Source organism: Balaenoptera ricei, chromosome 18 (assembly GCF_028023285.1).
Source record: "Balaenoptera ricei isolate mBalRic1 chromosome 18, mBalRic1.hap2, whole genome shotgun sequence".
In the NCBI taxonomy this organism is placed as follows: domain Eukaryota; kingdom Metazoa; phylum Chordata; class Mammalia; order Artiodactyla; family Balaenopteridae; genus Balaenoptera; species Balaenoptera ricei.
The window spans coordinates 18,201,756-18,208,098 of record NC_082656.1 but is presented as its reverse complement, the minus strand read 5'-3'; positions in this window follow the sequence as shown (position 1 = coordinate 18,208,098).

Below are 6,343 nucleotides of genomic sequence, written 5' to 3'. Positions count from 1 at the left end.
CTAGATCCCACATGCATGCCATAACTAAGGAGCCCACGAGCTGCAGCTAAGGAGCATGCCTGCTGCAACTAAGACCTGGTGCAACTAAATAAATAAATAAATAAACCTACATTAAAAAAATAGCCATTGATGATCATTGTTTAGATCTATTATTTCATTAGGGATTAGAAAAGTATGGTATTCTAATTCTGCAATTCTTCCTTCATCTGCGAGCTGGAAAGCTTCTGAAACAAGAACTTTTCCTTAACAACAATTCAGCTATCCTGAGATGCAGTTCATATAGAAAAGACAAGACAAATGCTCAATTCTTTCCCTTTTTAAACCAGTTTTTAGAGTGATGAGTTGGTTCCCTAGCAACCTGTAAAGGTGACCTATGAGGAGGTTTTTTTTTCTGGTGTAATTATAAACTCATGGATTTTAATATATTTGATGAATTTCAATACATTGGAGATGCTCAAATTATTCCATCTTTGAACACTGAGAGTCTCTTTACATTGGCTCCTGACTTGAGTCTTTGGTACATAACACAGCCATCTCTGAAAGCTTCCTTGCTTTCTAGGATGACAAATTGCTCATTTCTTGCCCTAGCTCTGGAATCAGTGATTATCCACAGAAGCCCTGGTTCCCTTTAGTGACCACAATTGAATTGAGGGACCACATTCTGGGTGCCAGGGGTATTTCTTGCTCCTGGGATTGCCATATGAGTAGGCCTTTTCAGTGGCCAGAGCCAGACTGGCCCCGCTTCTGCTTCATCTCCTCCTACTGCCCTCATTGACTTCACTCCGAGCACGCTCTCGTCCTTGTTCACTGTGCCACTAAAAGGAACAGAGCAGGCAACTCCTGCTGAGGGTCACCTCATTGCCTTTGCCGTTCCCCATGCCTGTCACGCACTCCTCCAAACACCGCTGCTCACTCCTTGTGTCCTTCAGGCCTTTATTCAAATGTTGCCTGCTCAGTGAGCCCATCCTGAACACCTCATCCAACACAGAACACAGACCCCCTGCCCTCTCCAATATTCTTCACCCCTCTCCCCTGCCTGAGCTTTCTCCCAGCACAATACTATGTAACTTACTTGTTGATATTTTGTCTACCATCCATTTACTCACTAGAATGTATAGTCCAAAAGGGCAGAGACTTTTGTCTATTTTGTTCAGAGCTGTATCCCTGGCATCTAGAACAGGGTCTGGCACAGAGTAGCTGCTTAGTAAATAGCTGTTTAAGAAATGAATTACAGGACTTCCCTGGTGGCGCAGTGGATAAAGAATCTGCCTACCAATGCAGAGGGCACGGGTTCGAGCCCTGGTCCAGGAAGATCCCACATGCCGCGGAGCAACTAAGCCCACGTGCCACAACTACTGAGCCCGTGTGCCACAACTAAGACCTGGTGCAACCAAATTAATTAATTAATTAATTTTTTAAAAAAAGAAAGAAAGAAAGAAATGAATTGCAGGACATCCCTGGTGGCGCAGTGGTTAAAAATCCACCTGCCAATTCAGGGGTCACGAGTTCTATCCTTAGTCCGGGAAGATCCCACATGCCAAGGAGCAACTAAGCCCAAGTGCCACAACTACTGAGCCTGTGCTTTAGAGCCTGTGAGCCACAACTACTGAGCCCACGTGCCACAACTACTGAAACCTGCACGCCTAGAGCCCGTGCTCCACAACAAGAGAAGCCGCCACTTGCCACAACTAGAGAAAGCCTGTGCGCAGCAACGAAGACCCAACGCAGCCAAGAATAAATAAATAATAAATAAATAAATTTCTTTAAAAAAAAAAAGAAATTAATTGCAAGGAAATAAGGCCACTGTGACTGATCTTAGCCCATCCAGTCTTTCAGTTATTAGACACTTTTGGCAAACATTTGTAGCCTCCAAAAATTAGAGGTCTGTGGGGAATGTAAGCTCACCCTGCCCCATTATTTCACCAAGTCTGGAAACGGGACTAAATTCAGTCACACACACAATTGTTAGCCTCATGGGCCATTTTAAGGACTGTGGTTTTTAAGCTGAGTAAGACGGGAGGTGTGAAAGACAGGAGTCAAGGACAACTCTCCAGGGTTGTGTTATTTTGTTTTTATTTGTCTGGGGGGTTTTGGGCCAAAACCAAAACTTTTAGAGTGGTGTTGCCATTTACCAAAATGGGGAAGAAAATGAGAGAAGCAGGTTTTGAGGGACAAATCCTGTTGGTTTTGACAGACCAGTGAGATATTGGAGCTGTCAATTGGGCAATTAGATAGAAGGGTTTCAAGTTCAGAGGTGAGGTCCTGCCTGGGTAGATAAATTTGGGAGTCATCAGTGGAGAGATAGCACTTAAACCCTTGACACAACAAGAGAGAGGAGACAGAATGGAGACAAAGTTTCAGGATTGATCCTTGGGTACTTTAAGGTCTGGGAGAAGAGGAGGAACTAGTAAAGGAGGCTGAGAAAGATTGTCCTGGAAGGCGGCCAGAAACTGTGGAGAACATATTGTTCTGAAACTGTTCCAAGGAGGATGGAGTGAGCAACTGCCTTAAATGCTGCTGATGGGTCAAGTAAAATGATCACTAGATTAAAGATAGTAACTGGGGCTTCCCTGGTGGCGCAGTGGTTAAGAATCCGCCTGCCAATGTAGGGGACACGGGTTTGATCCCTGCTCCGGGAAGATCCCACATGCTGCGGAGCAACTAAGCCCATGAACCACAACTACTGAGCCTGCATTCTAGAGCCCGCGAGCCACAACTACTGAAGCCCGCGTGCTTAGAGCCCATGCTCTGCAACACTAGAAGCCACAACGATGAGAAGACCGTGCACCGCAATGAAGAATAGCCCCTGCTCGCTGCAAATAGAGAAAGTCCGCGCACAGCAACGAAGACCCAACACACCCAAAAAAATAAATAAATAAATAAATAAAGATAGTAACTAACCATCCCTAGGGGATAAATCAAAACCAGCACACAAATACATACCCCACTCCCCATGCTGATTTATCTTAAAGTAAATCATAAACAATATGACAAGGTTTTTCCAGGTACATTTTACTGGATGGAGGGCAACAATATGGCCCAATCTTACCTGGACTGGAGTGGGGAGCATGCAGCCTGGTGTTTCTGATCTTCAGGGTAACACTCAGGCCATCTCAGACATTAGAAAACCAGAGCATCCCCTTAGGCAGGGTTAGAGAAGTGGCTTCATTCCTGGGAAACACCACTCCAGGGGAGACCAACCCCCCCCCCCCCCACTTCACCTGGGTGTTTAGGGGAGGTAGGGCAGCTTCAGAGCGGACAGGTGAGGTCGAATGGGCTGCCTTAAAGTGGAGGCGTGGCAGTACCTGTGGGGGAGGGGGGTGGCTAGCCACCCTACCTGGAATCTGCCTGCACCTAACATCCGCTTCTCCCCACTTTTCCATCCTATTTCACGTCAGAACTAGCAGGGAGCCCTCCCCCTCACATCTTCATTCCACCCCACTTTTCCCCAATCTTTTGACGGCCTCAGCTTCTCCACAGGGATCACAAAGGTCAATAGCTTAAAGGAAATTCATGATAATTGAAAACAATGATGGGGACTTCCCTGGTGGTCCAGTGGTTAAGACATTGAGCTTCCACGGCAGGGCGCACGGGTTTAACCCCTGGTTAGGGGGGGAACTAAGATCCCACATGCCCTGCACAGCCAAAAAAATTAAAAATAAAATAAAATAAAATTGAAAACCATGATCACTTTGATACAGGTTAAGAGTGAGACAAATCTCTCCTTTAGTGGAACACATTTAATTCCCCACCTGGCCCTTTCCCTTGGGCATAAGTACCTATAGCCTCCAAAACTATAAGGAGGTAGGGCAGGGGGACGAGGGGACCCTGACACTTAGCCTAATGAAGTTTCATGTCAAATACAAGGAGAGCATATTCCTTCACCAGAGCTATCTCCTTGAGCCTCTTATAATCAAAAAATTGATTTTATGGTTTCTAATCAAACACTTTTGCCCTTAAGGTATCACCCACAAATCTACTGCAGGACAGTGCAATATATGAAGTCAGGTTTGGGAAGAGTCCCTGACCTCAGTTTCCTAGTCTGAAACCAAGCAGGACCCTGTTGGGCTCCCAGGTACAAATCCTATCTGTGCCTGAGTTCCAAAGGGCAGGTTCAAACAGTTGCTAATCAGGGAAGGGAGGGGATGCACAAACAAGGGAGGAACGGTCAAGAAACAATAGTGCAGCCTTGGGGCAGGGTCCTGGTTCCTCCTCAAGGAATATATATAGCAATATCTTTGAGTTCTCCTGCAGGAACTAAGGCCCCATCCCGGTGGAGGATGGTAACTTGATGCTGAGCACAATTCCTGGAGCATAGCCTGTTGCCTCACCACTAGCCAATCATTAGAAAAGCATACAGGGACTTCCCTGGTGGTCCAGTGTTTAAGAATCCACCTTCCAATGCAGGGAATGCGGGTTCGATTCCTGGTTGGGGAACTAAGATCCCACATGCTGCGGGGCAACTAAGCCCGCGTGCTCTAGAGCCCATGTTCCGCAACTACTGAGCCCATCCGCTCTAGAGCCTGCACACAGCAACTAGAGAAATCCATGTGCCGCAATGAAGATCCATCCCGTATGCCATGACTAAGACCCAATGCGGCCAAATAAATACCAAAAAGAAAAAAGAAGAAAGTCATACACCTTGCAGCTCTCACCCCAAACTCTGCCTATAAAAACTTTTCCCCCAAAGCCATCAGGAGGTTTGGGGTTTTTGAGCATGAGCCACCTGTTCTCCTTGCTTGGCCCTGAAATAAACCTTTCTCTGCTCCAAACTCAGATGTTTTGGTTTATTTGGCCTCACTGTGCCCTGGGGACATGAATTTTGTTTGGTAACAAGTCGATCCATAAAATGCAATGATTTCCAGCCACAAAAATCTTTAGACAAATCTACCTGAATGGATGTGGACCCATCCTCTAGTCATATTAGGTGAAAAACAGAGTATTATGTTACCATTTGTGTAAAAGAAACAAAGAAAAAAAAAAAAGAGGGCACAGAACTTTTCTGAATCTGTGACAGATTGGTGTATAGAGAGAAAGGAGACTTGTATTTCACTATATAACTTTTTGTTGTTTTGCAATTATTAGAATGTACATAAATCAACTATTCAAAAACTAATTAAAAAAAACTAAAGAAAGCACTTAGGAAATCAATACTATTCATGTGATTGATTGATCTTGGCCTTCCAAGGAGGACTTGTAGTTGAGAATTGAAGAAGGGAGTGCTTTTAGAGGGATACATTGATCTCCTAGGGAAGGTTTTAAAGCTGGGGGCAGGCTTGGGATAAGGAGAGTGGAAAAGGTGTCAACACACACCCAGAGACAACTGCACTTGAAAGAACTTGGGAAGTACTTAAGCTCTCGGACACTTAGGAAACTACACCCTAGCTGTGATACCATTATAGAGGTGAGAATGAGCTGATTTAGAAAGCCTAGGGCAGTTACCTGCAGTTCTGAAGATTGTCCAAGGAGTCTCCTCTGCAGTCTTGAAGGGTTGTATCAACTTCATGCACATCTTCAACAAAGGCTGTTTGTCTTTTCCTGAAGGGGAATGGGGAGAATGCACAGAGGTTCAGAGCCCCGGCAAAGAGAGGAGGAGTTGGAGGCTTTGGATCCCCAAGTCTGTGACATCTCATCTCCAGTACTTGCCATCTTGGTGAGGAGTGGGAAATAGACAGGAACTTGGTTTATTCTTTGGGAAATATCCTGGGGCTGACCCACAGCGTCAGGTCAGCCTGAATTTGGGATTTAATCCAAATAAAATCTTATTCTGGGAAGCAACCTCAATCTAGTTGTTACTTTTTGGTTGTTCGTTCTAGAATTGCTTTAATTATGTTAAAACCAAGCTGTCCATTAACTTTGAGTGGAGAAAGAGAGGTAAAGAGAAAAGGAGGGAAAGATATTAGTTAAAGCCAAATCACTGATGGTTTATGGATTGCCCTTCAATTTACCCCTCCTATCAATAGCATTTCTAGTGACCTGGATGGAGTTATTGAGTGGGAAAGACCCAGGTTAGCATCCCAACTCTATTATTAGTCCAACGACCCTGGGCAAATTGAATCAGTGTCCTCCTTGGTAAAGGGAGACACTAATGGCTGCTTCAGTGTTATAATCAGATGAGAGCCTTTGTGCAACTTTTTTTTAAATATAAATTTATTTATTTATTTATGGCTGCGTTGGGTCTTCATTGCTGCGTGCGGGCTTTCTCTAGTTGTGGTGAGCGAGGGCTACTCTTCATTGCGGTGCACGGGCTTCTCATTGCAGTGGCTTCTTGTGTTGTGGAGCACAGGTTCTAGGTGCACAGGCTTCAGCAGTTGTGGCTCGCGGGCTCCGGAGCACAGGCTCA